This window comes from Prionailurus viverrinus, chromosome A2 (genome assembly GCF_022837055.1).
Source record: "Prionailurus viverrinus isolate Anna chromosome A2, UM_Priviv_1.0, whole genome shotgun sequence".
In the NCBI taxonomy this organism is placed as follows: Eukaryota; Metazoa; Chordata; class Mammalia; order Carnivora; family Felidae; genus Prionailurus; species Prionailurus viverrinus.
Window position 1 is genome coordinate 65140795 of NC_062562.1, and position 19207 is coordinate 65160001.

The following is a 19207-nucleotide window of genomic DNA, read 5'->3' on the forward strand; positions in this document are numbered from 1 at the left end:
GACACATGCAGCTGGTGTCAGAGAATTGCTTGCCGGGCGGGGGGGGGGGGGGGGGACCCACCCTTCTGGAAAGTGCCGAGTCAGAGCAGAGGTAAGGGAAGATTTCTTCTCACTGCTGTAGCTGAAAAGTCCCGAACACACATGTAAAGGCCAAAGTTCTTACACGCTTCTATCTGGACAGGAACTAAAGGTTGAGCCTGCGAAGGCGTTTTAAACCTAAGCCATGTTCACTGGGCAAGCCGTTTTTGTTGACCTCTGAGCAATTAAAACCTTGTGCAGGTTTTAATTCTACTGAAGTCGGCATTCTACCGAAATGCCTTTGGCACACCAAAGAAGCTCTATCCTCACAGATTCCACTCACAGGTATTTAATTCTTTCTAGAAACGTTTCTTTGAGAGAGAAAGAGCACGAGTGGGGGAGGGGCGGAGAGAAGGAGAGAGAGAATCCCAAGCAGGCTCTGGGTTGTCAGCGCAGAGCCGGATGCAGGGCTCGATCCCACAAACCGTGAGATCAGGACCTGAGCCGAAATCAAGAGTCAGATGCTTAACTGACTGAGCCTCCCAAATGCCCCACAAGTGCTTAATTTTTAATAGGTACAGTTGGACATAAGTAAGAATAAGAAAATCAGGTATTACACTGTTAGAGTATACCTCTGTTCATATTCGTGATAGTTACAGGTATTCAGAAACCCTAAAAGCAGGTCACCTAAAAATATCTCCAAATACAAATATAAAGGCCATTTCTAAATCGTGTCGTTTAAAAAAAATTGAATCAATGCTTTATTTCGGTGGTTACTACAGGCAGGCGGGATTTGAAGCAGGAAATAAAAACCCTAGAATTACGTCCAGCATATACACAGAACTACATATATATAGCTTCAGCCACACACTCACGTCTCCTGACCTTTCAGCGCGTACAAGAGAAACTTCGCTTTCCAGCCTTTGTGGGAAATGGTACTCTCCTCTCCACCCACCTCCCATAGACGACGACAACCGCCAATGTCAGTGCCAATAAACTGAAAAAACACCTATCAACAAGCTGATTAATTCACCAGCAGGAAAAATGTGTGTGGGTGTGTTTCACTTCAACTCCGCATGTGCACCTCCTACACTTCCTGCTGCTGGGTTCTGGGCAGCACTCAGCGGATATGCGTGGCCTCCCAAGCCCACAATGCCACTGCCAGCCCCAGAGCACGTTCAGGGGCATCCAGTGACACGAGGCTGGGTCCGATCTGCTCGGACAAGGTTGAAATTGAAAACAGTCCTCTCCATGTGCTGAGGCTGAACCAACGTGTTCTTTTCATTTACAGGTGACACCTTCTCTACTTGTCTTGGGGTGCCTTTCTTTCCCCTACTCCAAATGCAGGACTGTTCCCTCAGGGCGGCTGCTGGCTATTTGGTCACCTCTCTCCTTCCGTGAGAAGCTCTGGCGCTCTCTTCTGCTAATTTAGAACTGCATCCTGAGCCCTCCCAGAGCTTCCCAGAGCAAGTCACAGATGCAGGGCCCCAGCAGATAGCTCCACAGACAAGAAAACCCACGTAGATCACCGATTCCCTGCTTTCATGAAAATGTAACCTGTTTTCCTTAAAGCTGTGTGTAGATACACACATTCTGTCTAGAGAAGTGCTTTACCTGTGCTGCCTGACTGGCAGGGAGCCCCGGTCCCATCTCCACCCTGGTCTGACGCATTCAGGTTCCTTTTGGTCCCAACTCAAGGGGAGACACCGTCCAAGGTTCCCAGGATGCTGACCCGCCCAGGGCTGCCCAGATGCCCTCACCCTCCCCTTCCCTGCATGTAGCCAGGTTAACAATGGATGGAGGAAAATCAGTATTTCAGGAAGGAGCTGGTGAAATCCTATGTCCCGGAAGGAAAGAGGGAGGATTCCCACAATTCCAAAACCCTGACACCAGAAACCGCCTTGACAACCAGTCAGCGACTGAGTGACTCCCAGATTTATCAGCCCCTGTCCTGCCTGCACACACAGCCAGCGAGGAAGTACTCAAAAGACAGTCTAGGAGGCAAACGTGTTCAAGTTCGTGGGCTCTTTCAAAACTTGGAAGGCAGGGGCGCCTGGGTGGCTCAGTTGGTTGAGTGTCCAGACTCTTGATTTCAGCTCAGGTCGTGATCTCACAGTTCATGAGTTCGAGCCCCATGTTGGGCTCTGCACTGACAGCACGGAACATTCTTGGGATTCTCTCTCTGCCCCTCCCCTTCTTTTTTTTTTTTTTTTTAATTTTTTTTTCAACGTTTATTTATTTTTGGGACAGAGAGAGACAGAGCATGAACGGGGGAGGGGCAGAGAGAGAGGGAGACACAGAATCGGAAACAGGCTCCAGGCTCTGAGCCATCAGCCCAGAGCCCGACGTGGGGCTCGAACTCCCGGACTGCGAGATCGTGACCTGGCTGAAGTCGGACGCTTAACCGACTGTGCCACCCAGGCGCCCCTGCCCCTCCCCTTCTTATGCTCTCTTTCAAAATAAATAAATAGGGGCGCCTGGGTGGCTCAATCAGTTGAGTGACCGACTTTGGCTCAGGTCATGATCTCACAGTCCGTGGGTTCAAGTCCTATGTCGGGCTCTGTGCTGACAGCTCGGAGCCTGGAGCCTGCTTCGGATTCTGTGTCTCCCTCCCTCTCTCTCTGCCCCTCCCCCGCTCATGCTCTGTCAAAAATAAGCCAACATTAAAAAAAAATTTTTTTAACAAAATAAACAAACTTAAAAAAAAGCTCGAAGGAAAACACTGGAAATACACGATGCAGGTTGGTATTTGCTATTTGCACGTTCAGCCTGTCTCAGTGCAGACTCGGTTCCCTTTCCTTCCTAGTATTCGAGGTGTGGCTTCCCGGTGAATCATCCTGCATGGTTCAGCAAAGTGAGACCCAAAGGAGTGGAAATCCAATGTGCCACACGGTGACCTGGTGGCCTCACCAGGAGCCTGACCTCTGACCTGGGTGTCCACACGCAGTGGTGATAACCACCTGTGACTGCAGTTACCAAGTACGTATCATGTGCCCCTACACTTCACATCGCTGATGACTAATCCTCAAAATAACAGGGACAATAATGCCGATTTCAGAGTGAGACAAATACCCTCATGCTCAGTGAGGTCAAGGTCCCACGGCTGCTGGCGAAAAAGCCCGCATGAGAAGTCCAATCTGTTTTCTTTCAGAAAGGTCAGGGTGCTTGTTCGGACAATGGTGCCTTCGGCCAGGCCAGCCTTCCCTGATGGTCACGCTCCCGGAGGTGCTCGGGCCAAAGCCACCCTCCCCCCCGCGCCGCCATCCCCACTCACAGGCAGCTTCCTCCACTACCAGGGCCGAAGAAATGATGCACACGTCACCCCTGCTGGCCAGCACAGGGGCAGGCTCCTGGGGGCCAATGCGGAATGTGGCCCACGGTGACCAGCGGGGACAGGGGTTTAGCCAGGCAGAGAAGTCAAGCGTCACGTCCGGAAGAGAGCTATTCCATCTAAGAGATGGGTGTCAGGACCTAGCCACGAGGCAAAACAAGATTCGGGAAATCCCCAGGCCCCAGAGGCGGGGGGGGGGGGGGGGGGGGGGGGGGGGGACACGCGGGGACCCTGGGGCTGGCTTCTCGGGTGACTCATCAGGCAGCCCCAGGAAGACTGGTTTGGGAAGGTCCAGGACCAGGCTGCTCATTTCAGAAGTTGCTCTTGAATACGGATCCCACTTCCTAACAAACATTGGCTTTTGGTACAGATACATATGCTTCGCCCACTCCAGTCCTGGGGACCACGCGGCAGGTAGCTGTCCCGACCCGCCAATATTCATCTTATGGTAAGGTGTCCATCGTATGATGGCCTGGGCGATGCCCAACCCTAAGTGGCGGCTGAATGGACAGAACCTGTAAGAAACAGGGTAAGCCCATGATCACTCACAGCTGTGCCCACTTCCCATGTGTCCCCGGAGTGTGGCCAGGCCTACAAGTGGCCCAGAATGGTGCCAGCAGTGACTTTCAGGGAGGGAGGCTGGGCTCTGTCTCCCCATCCTGACAAATTCCTCCTCCTTTTTTTTTTTTTTTTTTAGTTTTAAGTTTTTTTATTTTGAGAGAGAGAGAGACAAGAGACAGAGACAGCACACAAGCAGGGGAGGGGCAGGGAGAAAATCCCAAGCAGGCTCTGCACTGTCAGCACAGAGCCTGATGCAGAGCTCGAACCCATGAACTGTGCGATCACGACCTGAACAAGAGTGGGACGCTTAACCGACTGCGCCACCCAGGCGTCCCAACAAATTCCTCCTTCTTCCCTCTGGGGCCATGTGACAGCCCAGAGCACTGCAATACTCAGAGGGAAGGGTACGTCACAAAGTCCAGGGCAGATCCTAGAATGAAATGCAGATATTCCGGTGGCCAGACAGCACTACGACCAAAGCAAAACGAGCAAAAAAAAAAAAAAAGTGAAGATAATGATTAACCGCTATCACTGGACTTTGATTCCAGTGAGATTCATTTGTTTAATCTGTGTGTTTTAGAGAACGGTCAAATAATTCTATCCCCCCACCCCGCCTCCCCTAAAAAGGAAAGCCCCTCACTTCCCTCAGGGATTCCGCTCACTGAAATTCAAGAGCTGGAATCTGATGCTGGGTGAACACGACCCAGCGAGAGTGGAAATTTTCCTTCTTTCTTGGACTGTGTCCTGCCGTGTTGTCGCGTGTTGTTGCAAGGGAGCATCTAGATGGCACCGAAGCTTCTCTCGGGTCTGCGAAGGCGGTTGTGTTCAGCACCGTGAAGCAAATACGACACGGGAAAAGAATTTTCCTCTCCGGGAAGGACCTCAGCTACACATTAGAGGGAAAAAAAAGAAGTACAGACTCAGGGGTACCGTCTCTATTTGTACTTAATAGAAGACAATTAGTTGGGAGAGAAGGGCAGAAACATGCCCACAAAACATCACTCAAAAAAAAAAAAAAGCAAAAATTAACTGCGTCTTTCTCCTTAGTGATTTACTGTGTTTCTTCTCCAGACTCTGGCACGGACCCTTACTTCTTCTGTGACATCATAAAGCAGCCACAAGCCGAGCGCAAGACCTGTGCAAACAGCTGGTCACTCTGGAAGGTTCTCACTTTCCATCAATCCTAAAAATATGAGTGCGAGCACACTGGAGCTGAAGAGGGAAAATCCAGTCCAAAGTCCATCACTCGCCGAGAGCACTGTCCTCTTGGCAAGGCAAAGTGTTAAAGGCCAATCAGACAGTGGGGAGTCTTTATTATCTCATTCACCACTAACACTCTGTTTGTGTGAATCTAACTCCATAAGCGTAAAATCCATTCGTGTGGCCAATATCTTCCTTCCTCCGTCAAGTACTGACTGAATACCTGATACACAAGTGACATCGTTCCAGGCCCTGGGAATACAGATGTCGGCGAAACAGACACGAGTCCCGGCCACCTGAGGATCAAGTCCCTTCCGCCGGCTTCGGCAAAGGGTGACCGCGAGAACCCTAAAGTCGCGAGGACGGAGATGAAACTTTTTCCTGCCTCTGGAAAAATAATTGCATCCACCGGCTCGAGGGCGGAGACATCGCGAAGGAAGCAAGCCGAGATCCTGGCAGAAAGGGGCTCCCATCAACCGAGGGGAGGGAAGGAACCCCTCAGCATCTTGCGAGAGAGCGTAGCGACAGGCAGGGGGTGGTAACAGCAGTACAAGGTGCGGTGTGTGTCCCCAGACAGACGACCTTGCCTCAGTGGCCAAACGAGGAAAGTGTCCCAGAGGCCACTCTCCTACGACCTTTATGCCCACTCTTGGCGGAAGAGAAGGGTTTTAAAACCAGATCTCTGTGTACAGGCAAGACAGTCAACTAGAGGGCATTCGGCTCTAAGAAGAGCCTGACTTCCAAGGCGTCAGGATGGGGAAAGTCATTCCAGGAGAACGTACCAGGCGATTCCAAGAAATGGCACAACTCCCAGAACTGCAACGCCCAGGAGACAGGAGCTGGCTTTCCAGGATGTGGAAGGAAACAGGGTTTAACCAGAAAGAGGGCCATTCCAGAGGTGGCAGGCAGGGTCTCATTATCCAGATGTGTCCTCCCAGGAGCACCTGGGTGGTTTCTGTTCCAGCTAACAGCTCCCTGGGGCTCACCTGGAGGCATCTGAATCCAATTCTTTGGAGTCTCGGCAGGGAATGCATGGAGGTCCTGAGGACTTACTATTCTTATGATAATGATTTCTCCATTAAGGGAAATTAAGCGGTGCCTTCTGATTAATGGCCCCGGACAAGGTCCCTCTGGACCCAGGTTTCAGGGCCAAGAACAGTGGAGGAGGGAGCATAGTGGGAGGCTGTGGGCTTGGTTTTTACGCTCTCCATACGTATTTATGTATTCATTCATCTAATTTCTTACCTGGCACACAATAGGTGCTCAGTAAATTTTAGTTAAATACCTAAAACACTGGAGTCCCCAGCCTCCATAAATCAAGCTGTAGAATTTTCTAGAAAGTCAGCCAGGCAGCGTTCCCAAACTCCCTGGGGGCTACTGAGCCTCCAACCCTTCCCCTCCTTGGAAAAAGGCCCACCAGGCAGGTTACACACAAGCTGCCAGGTGGATACAGGCCAGATGGGCTGCTTCCAAGGAGGACCGAGGCGTATCCGGAATGGGGACTCTGCAGGAAGCTTACCCAGCAGGCCAGACCCGGACCCCTGTGGGCCTCCCTGAGGGCGTGGGGCCTAAGGACTCATCCCTGAGATCACAGGGCCAAGGGAAAGATGCAAATTCTGCCCCCATCCAGGAAGTGCCTGGGGCATCCCGCTCTGAACAATGTCTCTCCCTTTGAAAGCACACTCTTCCTTCACCCCAGAGCCTCAGGCTTCCCCGCTCGACTGTGGGTGCCGCTGAACCTCTCAGGAGAAGATGCTGCTCCGTACATCACACCTTGCTCCCCCCCTCCACCCCCGTTCCCCCGCAGTGTGGCCCACGGAGACACTGGAACATGAGGAGCGAGGCTTGGTGGGAAGCGGGCTCTGCACTAGGAAGGGGCTCCATTTCCAGATGGAACAAGAAGGGTACATTTCTCAAGTCAGGGGCTCCCTGCTCACATCTCCAAGGAGCAGGCACCGGGCCCCGGACAAGGCGGGATGCAGTATTCCCTTGAACAAACACTCCTTGTCTGCTGTGTCCAATGCCCTGCGTGCTGGTTAAAGAGTAATTCGGAGAGAGAGAGAGTGTGCAGGCAGCGGGGGGCCAGAACGCGAACATTCACTGGGATTATTCATAAACCCTGTACCATACCCACGAGCCGCAGACTATCAAGCCCATTTCACAGATGAGAAAACCAAGGCTCAGCTGGGTTACAATACCCACCACAAAGTCACACAGCTATTCGTGGAGCCTCAGTTCCTACCCCGGTGAGGCTAAAAAATCCAACATCCTCTTTGGGTTTTTTTCTCTTCCCCCGCCCCCCACCAAAGATTAAAAAACGAAAACATGACCCTTGGTCTCAAGGAGCCTAGAAATAAATTGGAAAGACAGACACCTACTTGACCAAGTATGAAACGAAACCAGGTACGATCAGTTTTCAGGAGGAAAACATACACACACACACACACACACACACACAAACACACACACACACACGAGAAGATCTGAGGGCAACAACTGATCTAATTGCCCGTAGCAACCGAAAGACCCAAGTGTCCGAGGCACAGAATCATCTTCCCAGACTGTTTTAAGATAAAACAAGAACAAAAACAAAACCAAAACCAAACCAAAGAACCAGTGGCAGCCACACAGAGAGTGGGCAGGGGCACAATCAGTGGGACGTGTAAGGGAGCCAGTGTCACCCAGCGTTCCCCATGCGCTCCGAGGTGGGTAAAAACCATTCTGCCCGATGCAGACTCTGGCTGGCTGGCTCGGCGTCAGCAGCTGGGGCTCGAGACACGGAGCCCCTGCGTGGGAAGCACCCCCCGGGCAATGGTGCCTTTAGCCATCTGACACCCAAGGAGGCCGCAGGCCGGTTGGGACTGTTCTTCATGCATTCGAAATACAGCCACAGGATGGAAGGAGCAACGGCCCGTGCCCCCCACCTCCTCCAGTCCCTGCCCCCACCCCCAGGAAAGGTCAGGACTATTATTAAAGTCTCTCTTGGTCCAGAACTAAATGCAGGCCTGGCGGGTGTCAGTTACCGCTCCCTGGCACGTTCTGTGGGGGCCACTGGGCGGGCTCCCGGCTACACCGCCAGCGCTCAACTATTTAACCCACTCAGGCGTCCGTCAGCGCGTGGCAGGACCCCAGAGAGGATTAACCGGACGTTGTGTGGACAGTGCCCGCCTGCAGGGGAGAACTGGGAGTCTGGAAAGCCGACCCAGAGACGGGGGCACCTGGCAGGAGAGCATATAATATTAGCCGTGTCAACGAAAGTGAAACCGGCAACCTTGTTCAATGACTTCTGAAGGCAGCAGTACGTTCTGTCCCGAGGGACAGGATGGGCTCACTTTTCCTTGCTGGAAATCTCCAGCCTGAGAGCTTCCTTTGGGGATAGCGTTTAAAATTCTCTAAGAAAAATAACTCATTCCAAAAAATGTTCACTTGGAAGGGCTGGCTAACTGAGGTTTTAAAAACTAAAAACTTAATTTAGGGGCCCCTGGGTGGCTCAGTTGGTTGAGCATGTGGCTCTGGATTTCAGCTCAGGTCGTGATCCCAGGGTCACGGGATCGAGCCCCGCACTGGGCTCCTCGAGGAGTGTGGCACCTACTTGGAATTCTCTCTCTCTTCCAAGGGGCTCCTGGGTGTGGCTCAGTCAGTTAAGCGTGCGACTTTGGCTCAGGTCATGATCTCACAGTTCATGAGTTTGAGCCCCTCATCGGGCTCACTGCTGTCAGTGCAGAGCCAGCCTGGGATCCTCTGTTGCCCTCTGTCCCTGCCCTTACCCCATGTGTGCTCTCTCTCTCTCTCTCTCTCTCTCTCAAAAACAAACATTAAAGGGGCGCCTGGGTGGCTCAGTCACTTAAGCATCCAGCTACAGCTCAGGTCCTGAGCTCACGGTTTGGGAGTTTGAGCCCCACATCAGGCTCTGTGCTGACAGCTCAAAGCCTGGAACCTGCTTCGGATTCTGTGTCTCCCTCTCTCTCTGCCCCTCCCCGCTCACACTCTGTTTCTCTCTCTCAAAAATAAATAAACATTTAAAAAAAAATTTTTTAGACATTAAAAAAAAAATAGATTCTCTCCCCCTCTCCCGCTGCCCCTCTCCCTTTAAATTTTTTTTTTTTAAATAAGTTAATTTAAGTAAAGTGTAATATAGTGGAAAAGGGTATGTCAGACTTTAGGAGAGAGCGTATTCTAGTTCTCTACCTAAGGGAGATAAAAATAGAGTCATTCCCCCTCTCCCGCTGCCCCTCTCCCTTTAATTTTTTTTTTTTAAATAAGTTAATTTAAGTAAAGCGTAATATAGCGGAAAAGGCGTTAGGAGAGAGCGTATTCTAGTTCTCTACCTAAGGGAGATCTAAAGATACTCTTTCATCACTGATCTTAATAATGAACTATTATCTAAGTTGGACCCACCGCTTCCAAAAATGGGATTTACGCTTCCTTGGACAAAAAGATCCATGTGTTCTATGAGCGATAAATTAAAAACTCACTGCTCACCGCTGCGTCCCCTGCTCCTGACGTGGCCTGGACAGGTAACAGATTTTTGTTGAATGAACATGAGAAACAGGAAAGGTAAGGAGCTCGAGGAAGAAAAGCGAAGGCGAGGAGAACACAAGGACTTCAGGGATGAAGCCCGCTCTCGAGCGGCGAGCATCCTGACAGCTAAGGCAACGTGAAACGTGAGCGTGTCGGTTCCACACGGGAACCGGGAAGGGGAGGTCGAGTCTGGGCTCGCCTGCCGCTGGGAAAGGCGGGGCCAGCGGGCACCTCGGTGCCTCTTTGTTCTGTGCTCCTCGTGAACACCTGGACTGTTCCAAGCGCAAAGGATGAAGTGAGCACAGGTTCAGGACAGGGGAGGCGGCGGCAGGGGTCCAACCGATTTGGCTGCTTCCGAGACCAGGGGGATTCGGTCCCCACCGCTATCATCTCAGGTTGACCCACTGAAAAATCTAAGGGGGTCAGAAGGTCAGGAAGGCATGAGCGGACTGTGAAGGACGGAGGGCGGCCCCGGGGGTGGGAGACACCAATGCTGCAGCCCACATGCGGGGACACACGGGCTCCGCCAGCCATTTGGGGGTGATCTGGGTGGCTTTTCTGGCCTCTGAGCCTCGGTTTCCTCCCCTGTAAATATGGGTTAACAACAGTGCCCACCGCATAGCACAGTTAGGTCGATTCACTGGTTAACAGATTAAGAACCTGTTTTTACAACAGAAAGGTCACCTAAACATGTTAAGACACAGAGGGTAGAGGCAAGAAATCATGACCTGTCTGAAGGACCGTAAGCACTACAGTCATTTATTTAGACGGATCCCCTGCAGAAGCAGCATTAATCACGTGGGCAAACGCAATTATTAGACGTGGCCCGAATGTATTCCAAAAGGCGGAAAGATGTCATTTTGTGGGGGAAGGATTAGGGAGGATTTTCCTCCTCGCCTTTTGGCATCTCAGCCCTAATAAAAGGTGAAGTAGGTAAGAGGGCATCCAATGAACCACAACTCGAGCTTGGTCCAAAAGCTACGGCCAGCAGGAGCCACACGGTCTTCTCAGCTGACTTTCTGATTTCGTCCTTTGTCATCCCAACCCAAGCTCTCCTGTCACCTCCTAAATGGCACCACACGAAGGGAAGGTCTTCGTTAACTTCTTCTCATCTCAGGTGCCTGGAATTACCAGGACTTCCCACGTGGCGGGAAGGGGCAGGAACGCAGGACCTTTCTGGAAGCCACATGCATCTATGGCATGTGAGTTCAGGCATTCTTTAAACATTAACTATTCAATACAAGGCACTATCGCAGAACCTTCAGGATCAGTCAGACATGGTTCCTACCGGCAAGAAACACACGATCTCGGGAGAAAGGGGTAAATATGGTACATAAAGTAATGCTTGCAGGACAGCTTATATGTACAGGCACATGCTCCATGTTTCCCCTAACTTACCTCCAAGCATAAAGCTGCACGGACTTGGCTTTGATTCCGATTTTACCAGTGTGTGACTTCTCTGTCACTTCTGGGCAAGTTACCAAACATCTCCGGCTCAGTTTCCCCTATGTGGCTCCGATGACAGTGAAAACTCCAAAGACACATGGGGACAAGCGTGAGACTCCAAGTTATCACTGTCCTATCAAACGTATTTCACAGTAATGATGTGAGATGGGTATTTGCTATTGAAGAATCTCAACCGCAAAGTGGTTACTAACTCGCCCACGGTCTCAGGGCCCTCCCCTGATCCCCTGGAAGAAACCAGACACAGGGAATAACTGGTCCAAAGCCTGGCCGCCCCCAACATCTGTGACATTTGCCGTGGCTCCCCGCAGGGGAGGAAACAAAACACAACAATCTTTCTCGACCTACTTCACCTTCTCTACTGACAATCTTCTCTAATTCTGGTCTCTTCCACTCGGCAAACCGATTATCCAACGAGATACGGAAGGTCCTGAAATACGCCCACGACACATCTGCTCTCCGTACATACACGGTTACGGGAAAGGAAGCCAGGCCCCCCCACAGAGCTCTGCACGTTGAAACTGCGTGCTAACAACCATCCTTCTGGCTTACGGACAACCAAGAGAAGCTACAGCCAGAAGCCGTGACAGGTTGGACAGGAGTGCGAAAGGCCGGGGCGGAAAGGCACTGCTCCGTTTCAGGAGCCGAGGGCTGGGGTCTGGGGTCTCCACAGGAGCCGCTGGGTCCCTTGATGTAGGACTCCAGGGGCCATGGGCAATGGTTTAAATACATCTTCAGAGGCTTCACCATGATGCACACATATCCCCGTCTCCAAATGGACCGCGGTCTGAAAACGAACACACAGGCAACTGTAGCGCCCTCCACAAGCGGACCCAAAACATCTCCCAGCTCTTTGGGCCACCTTTGCTCAGCTGTGCTCTGGTGAGAGTGGTCGCTCAGTTCAGCGTCTGCAGGGAGCAGCGACAGCCGTCAGAAACAACTTGTTTAAAATGAGAAAAAGCCAGGGCGCCTGGGTGGCTCAGTCAGTTAAGCATCCGACTTCAGCTCAGGCCATGATCTCACAGTCCGTGGGTTCAAGCCCCGCATCGGGCTCTGCTGACAGCTCAGAGCCTGGAGCCTGCTTCGGATTCTGTGTCTCCCTCTCTCTCTGCCCCTCCCCTGCTGGTGCTCTGTTTCTCTCTCTCTCAAGTATAACAATAAACATTTAAAAAAATTAAAAATAAAATAAAATGAGAAAAAGCCAAACTTCTAAAATCCTCGGACCCCTCACGTTATCAAAAATATTGTCAAGAAAATACTTGACCCAGGGGTGCCTGGGTGGTCAGTCAGTTAAGCGTCTGACCCTTCATTTTGGCTCAGCTCACGATCTCACGGTTTGTGGGATCGAGCCCCACCCCGGGCCCTGCGCTGACAGCACGGAGCCTGCTTGGAATAGTCTCTCTCTTTCTCTCTGCTCCTCCCTCACTTGCGCTGTCTCAGTCTCTCTCAAAATAAAAAAAAAAAGAAAAAAAGAATGAAAAAGCCTGACCACATTATTAATTGTACCCAAAGGAAGGGACAGCAGGACCCCAGCAGGTATTATTTGCTGCAGCTACAGGTGTACGTAACCCAGCACACGTTCACGATCAGGCCAACAACATAAAGCGTGTGCTCTGTGGAACAGCCTTCAGCCATAAAAGGAATGAAACTGATGCGCCAGGATGAACACCAAAGACCGTGCTACACGAAATAAGCCAGGCACAAAGAACAAATATCCTGTGATTCCACTTACGTGAGGTAACCAGAAACCGTAGACACACAGAGCGGAACAGAGGTTACCAAGAACTGGGGAGAATTACTGCCTTGAGGCATGCAGAGTTTCCGTGTGGGGTGATAAAGTTTTTGAGACGGACAGTGCTAATAACGGCACAACAGTGTGAAAATAATGAATGCCAGACCTGTGCACTTAAAAAGTTAAAAGGAACAGTTTTTCTGTCCTATGTATTTGACCGCCATAAAAGCGTTATCTTTAAAAAACCAGCCAAGCACAATTCTAGCTGTTACCAAACCACCAACTTTTTATTTATTTATTTTTTTAACGTTTATTCATTTTTGAGAGACAGAGAGACAGAAGATGAGCGGGGGAGGGGCAGAGAGAGAGGGAGACACAGCATCCGAAGCAGGCTCCAGGCTCCGAGCTGTCGGCACAGAGCCCGACGCGGCGTTCGAACTCACGAACCGTGAGATCATGACCTGAGCCGAAGTCGGACGGACGCTCAACCGACTGAGCCACCCAGGCGCCCCAAGCCACCAACTTTTTAAAGGAAAATGCCTCCCTTCCCGGAGTGTGAGGGGTTTGTAGCAACTGTCACCCCAAACTGAGCTGCTTACATGAGGAGCAAGCGAACACAAACAAGAGCATTAAATCTTTCTGCCAGAGAAAGGGCCGGTCAAGGAAAGTCAGAGAATCTTTTGTCTGGCACAGCAGGTCCCTTGCGAACGACCCGCCGAATCGACATCCAACACATGGCACAAACCTAAGGCCCATAATCGGAGCATCCGAGGGCGCCCTGCACAGTAAGGAGGCACCAGATGGCTGTCAATTTCTGTCATGTGGCCTCAGGGCATCTTGCTACGGGGAACTGAGCACTGACCCTGGCGTCCACCGCAGAGGGGGGCCGGGGAGGCTCGGAGATGCCCCGCAGGGTTGGCGGCAGGTTCCCATAGGCCTGCATCTTGTGACCCCGAGCCCGCTCCCTACAGAGGGCGCTGGACGGCTCCCTCCTGACATGCCTGACCGAGAAGCGCGTGCCCTTCCATTCCCATCACAGACCCCGAGCCTCGGCCCCCTCCCTCTCCAGGCCCGTCACTGCCACGTTCCGTGTGATGTGAGTGTCCGCAGTCAGACACAGACACAGCGTGCCCTCCTGCGCACGCTTTTTTGGCCAGTTTTCCCAGTTGACCGTTTCTCCTATTTACAGGGCTTTCGCAATAAGCTGAGGATACTAACACTCTGCGCGTTAAATGCACCGCAATGATTTTTCTCCCCCCCAGGCTGACGTCGGTGAGGGTTTTAAATGCCGCTTTGTCCCTACACAGATGCGTGTTTGCAATGCCCTCAAACATCAGTTTTCCTTTACGGTTGCGCTAAGCTGGACAGAGGAAATTCTTTCTCAGCCTGAGGGCATGAAGATTCTCCCTACTCTTAAGTTTTTTAAAACCGCTGTTTTCCACCTTCCGTGGTTTAATTGACGTGCAATTGATGACTGAGGATAGTATGGGGGTAGGGATCCTCCAGTCACCCTCGCCCAGCCCACGGGTCCTCCTGATCGGCTGTGACTTCTCTGTGCTACACTGAATCTCCGTAAATGGGTAGGTCTCTTTACGGGATTGTCTGTTCTGGTCGTTGGGTCTCTACGTCTACGAATCATTCACACACTTTCTTAATTGTGAGGACTCTTAATGAAGCCTTGTTACCACCCGCCCACATTAAAGTTAGAAGCCCTCTAGGGAGACCGGCTGGCTCAGTCGGGGGAGCGTGTGACTGATAATCTCAGGGCGGTAGGTTCAAGCCCCATGTTGGGCATAGAGGTCACTTAAAAATTAAAAAAATCTTCAAAATAAAAAGAAATTTAGAAGCTATCTGTCAAGTCATACCAAAACTCTGCAAAACTTGGTGACATCTGCATTAAATTTAAAGGTAAATTTGATAACGTGACACCTCTGCGAGGTAAGTCTTCTGATTTGTGATCGTGTGGGATAGGGCTCCAGTTATTTACGTCTTTTTTATGTGCTTCAGCAACATCATACAATGTCAAGGAATCGAGGAATTAACTAGGAATTAATCTAGGAATTAACTAATTCCTAGATACCTTCTGATTTTAGCTATTATTGTCCGTGGGATTTCTTTTTATATTACGCCTCCTGATTGTTTTCTATAGTTGCACAAGATACTGTGCCATTTTATCTGTTGATCTCACGTTGTATCTCCCCGCTTGAAGAACTCATTCATTTTTTTTTTTATGTTTTATTTATTTATGAGAGAGAGAGACAGAATCCAAAGCAGGATCCAGGCTCCGAGCTGTCAGCACAGAGCCTGACATGGGGCTCGAATTCAAGAACCGTGAGATCATGACCTGAGCCAAAGTCAGACGCTTAACCGACTGCGCCACCCAGGCGCCCCAGAACTCATGCATTTTAAAACTTTGTAAGTCTGTGCGGATTCTCTGTCTGGGTAATCTACAAATAGGCACGGATTTCATTGCTCCGTTTCAGTGTCATTTCTGTTTGTTTAGTATTCTGTTGCACTAGCTAAGACCCCACTGACAACAGGCACTCGGGTGTGATTCCAGGTTTTCATGGACACAACTCTGATATTATTCCTGCATGTATGACGGATGCTGTACATTTTTGACAAATATATTATTAGAAACTAGTTATGGAGGTTTCTGAAAGTACTGGTTCAGTAAGAGTTTTGTTCTCTTATCGTTTCTTTTGCATCGCACGAGTGGAGAATTGTATATGTTCTTGTGGTCACTGGTGAGATGCCCATCTTCTCCCCTTAAATCTCTGAAAGTGTTATAAAGTCTTCATCATGTAACGATGGTAAAGCACCCTTGCACAATCATAATAAACCCAACTTGGTCCTAACGTTTGTTCGATGTTTCCGACCGAATGCTGAATTTGACTAATGTTTTACGTGGACCTTGTGGTTGTACGGTAACGTGAAATATGCCTGTATCTGGATTTCTTGGACCGTCTCCTGCAAAGCTACAAAACACTGTAAGATGAGTGGGAGAGGCTCTGGGCACTACCTCTCCAACAGCTCATACAAAGAGGGCAATTATTTGCTCCTTGAAGGTTTTGTGACACTCATCTGCAAAACCCCTGAGCCCTTTCGAGGGGGAGGCATTGATTACTGACTCCATTCTTCTGAGTTATTTCTTTGTTAAGATTTTGTGTTCTGCCAAGAGTCAAACTGTTTCATTTTGTTTTCCTCTTTCAACTATTCTTTCTTACTTCTTCCAACGTCTCTACCTAAAACTTCTGAGTGCTGTCTATGCTACTCACAGAGCTATACATTAGGTCACGTCACGGAACATTCCCTGCAAGCGGTGCAGGAGAAATACTCTTGATTTTCTTAGGTAACCTCTAGGTTAGTTTTTCTAATGGTGTCAGTTTGGTGTTATTTTTTTTTTTTTAAAGACTTTATTTGTTTAGAGCAGTTTTAGGTTTACGACAAAATTCAGAGGAGAGTATGGAGATTTCCCATAAACCTACTGCCCACCCCCCCCACATGCAGAGCCTCCCCGCTGGTCAGTATCACTCACTGAAATGGTACACTTTTACCATGGATAAACCTATGCTGATACACCATAACCATCCGAAGTCCATGGCTGACCTAGGGTTCGCTCCTGGTAGTGTGCATGCCATATGGGGACCTGCACAGCCATACCCATCCTGGTAACATCATGTGTCTTTATAACGTCAGTACTGTCACTGCCCTAAATCTTCTCTGCTCCACCCAGAGAAGATTTTTCTGTCACCATCCCGGGCAACCACTGGTCTTTTTACCGCCTCCGTAGTTTTTCCTTTTCCAGAATATCGCGGAATTGGAATCCTATCAGCATGTCGCCTTTTCAGGCGGGCTCCATTTTACACAGTACCGTGCGGCCCAGCCTCCTCCCTGTCTTCCCATGGCTTATTAGTTCACCTCTTCTTAGTGCTGAGGAATATTCCACTGTCTGGATGCACCAGTTTACTCATCCATCTAACAGAGGACGTCTTGGTTGCTTCCGAGCTTTGGCAATGACGAATAAGGCAGCTACATGCATCGCTGGGTTGGCTTCTGCGTGGACCTGAATCTTCAGCTGTTCTGGGTAAACACCGAGGTGCACAACTGCTGTGTCGTACGGCAAGAGCAAGCTGAGTTTTGCAAGAAACCGACAGACTGCCCTCCAAAGCGGCTGCGCCATTTTGCATTCCCACCAGCAATGAGAGCTTCTGTTGCCCTACATCGGTGTCAGCACTGGGTGTTGCAATTCTGCCTTTGTTGCTGCGACCCTTTACCCATTTCGCCCCTATTTTCACATTTACAGGCATGAAGTCGTTCGTGGTTTTCTTGTCTGAACTCTGACGCGCTCTTCGCGTGGTTTTCCTGTGTGCCTTCTCCCTCCTGAGGGACTCTACTAGAGGTTCACGGTTTCGCCAGATTTTGCAAAAGGCTGACATTTCGCTTGGTCCCTACCCGTTGATACTTTCTTCACCATTCTCGTAATTTCTGATCTTAATGTTTGTAACTCCTCCCTCTACATTCCTTAGCATTATCCGTCCATCTCTGATGCTCTTAATTTCCGTTTCTCTTCCAAGATTAGAAATGGAGTCTCAAATACAATTTAGCAGCAACATACAACTTCCTACCTGCAAGTACACTCATTTTGCATTCAATTCTAAACGACTAACCGGTATTTTCATTGTGAGTTTCTCTGTAACCCAGGAGTGGGGTAACAGTGGGTTTTAAAGTTTCCATGCATGTTACCCATTTTGTTTGGAACTTTTTCTGTTGACTTCTGATTTAATCACACTGGGTCAAAGAACGTGGCTTGCATGACATGGATCGCTTAAAATTTAGTGTTTTAGGGGCGCCTAAAAGCATCCAACCATCACGAATCTCATGGTTCGCGAGTTCGAGCCCCATATTAGGCTCTGTGCCCACAGCTCATCAGAGCCTAGAGCCTGCTTTGGATTCTGTGTCTCCTTTTCTCTCTGCCCCTCCCTCTCATGGGCACTCTCTCTCTCTCTCTCTCTCTCAAAAATAAATATTTTTTAAAAACTTTAAAAACTTTAGTGCAGTTTTCCATATGTGGTTAACTGAAAAAAATTTTTTTAAGTAGGCTTCATGCCCAGTGTGGAGCCCAGCATGGGGCTTGAACTCAGAATCCTGAAGTCAAGACCTGAGCTGAGAATAAGGTGGGATGTTTAACCGAATGAGCCACCCAGGTGCCCCTATGTGGTCAATTTTTTAAAAAGTTACACAGATTTTAGAAGATAATCAAGAGGGGGCACCCAGATGGCTCAGTTGGTTAAGCTGCCAACTCTTAGAATTTTTTTCTTTCAATGTTTATTCATTTTTTAAGGACAGAGAGAGACCAAGAATGAGTGGGGAAGGGAGAGAGAGAGGGAGACACAGAATCCGAAACAGGCTCCTGGCTCTGAACTGATAGCACAGAGCCTGACGTGGGGCTTGAATTCACAAACCATGAGGTCATGAGCTGAGCTGAAGTCAGACGCTTAACCAACTGAGCCACCCAGGTGCCCCTAACCTGCCGACTCTTGATTTCGACTCAGGTCATGATCTCACAGTTCATGAATTCGAGCCCCGCAACGGGCTCTGCACTCACTGTGTGAAGCCTGCTTCAGATCCTCTGTCTCCCTCTTTCTAGCCCTTCCCGCTCACGCGCTCTCTCTCAAAAATAAATAAACATTAAAAAAAATGTTTTAAAAAGAAAAGAATCAAGAGTTTATCTGTTGGATGCAGGGTTCTATGTATTTCTACCAATCGGGGCTTGTTAATACTGTTAACAGATATCCTTGGAATTACTCCTACGATCTTTTTTTTTTTTTTTTTTTTTTAATTTATTTTTGGGACAGAGAGAAACAGAGAATGAACGGGGGAGGGGCAGAGAGAGAGAGGGAGACACAGCATCAGAAACAGGCTCCAGGCTCCGAGCCATCAGCCCAGAGCCTGACGCGGGGCTCGAACTCACGGACCGCGAGATCGTGACCTGGCTGAAGTCGGACGCTTAACCAACTGCGCCACCCAGGCGCCCCCTCCTACAATCTTATTTAGTATTTTCTGTCTGACATCCTTTTTATTCTTCACATCCTGTTTTTCCTCCTTTCCTGGTGATGTCGGTTGTTTTTATTAAATATGGATTCCCTTATATCTTCTTCTGCTAGGTTAGGAGTACAGATTTTACTCATATTCTTTCATTAGTTACAACCCGTGTTTTAGATGCAGCTAAGATTTTAAAATACGTACGTAACTTAGTATACTTTTTCTTAACGTAGCCTCAAATCGTTTTACATTCTACTTCCCCCAACTGGGGTCTTATGATGACAGAATCACTCACGGAACAAACCTCACAAGACAGACACACACACACACACATG

General features: G+C 49.6%; 1 protein-coding gene across 12 annotated transcripts in view; it reads right to left on the reverse strand.

The window, feature by feature from the left end:
• Positions 1-19207, reverse strand: part of GRB10 (growth factor receptor bound protein 10) — a 190752-nt gene that overhangs the window by 84028 nt on the left and 87517 nt on the right. For 2 of the 12 annotated variants that reach the window (XM_047840125.1, XM_047840098.1), the window contains exon 4: positions 4573-4796. The exons of the other annotated variants lie outside the window; for them this stretch is intronic. The gene's annotated coding sequence lies outside the window, so the exon portion shown is untranslated. The remainder of the gene's footprint in view (positions 1-4572; positions 4797-19207) is intronic. 12 annotated transcript variants of the gene reach the window in all.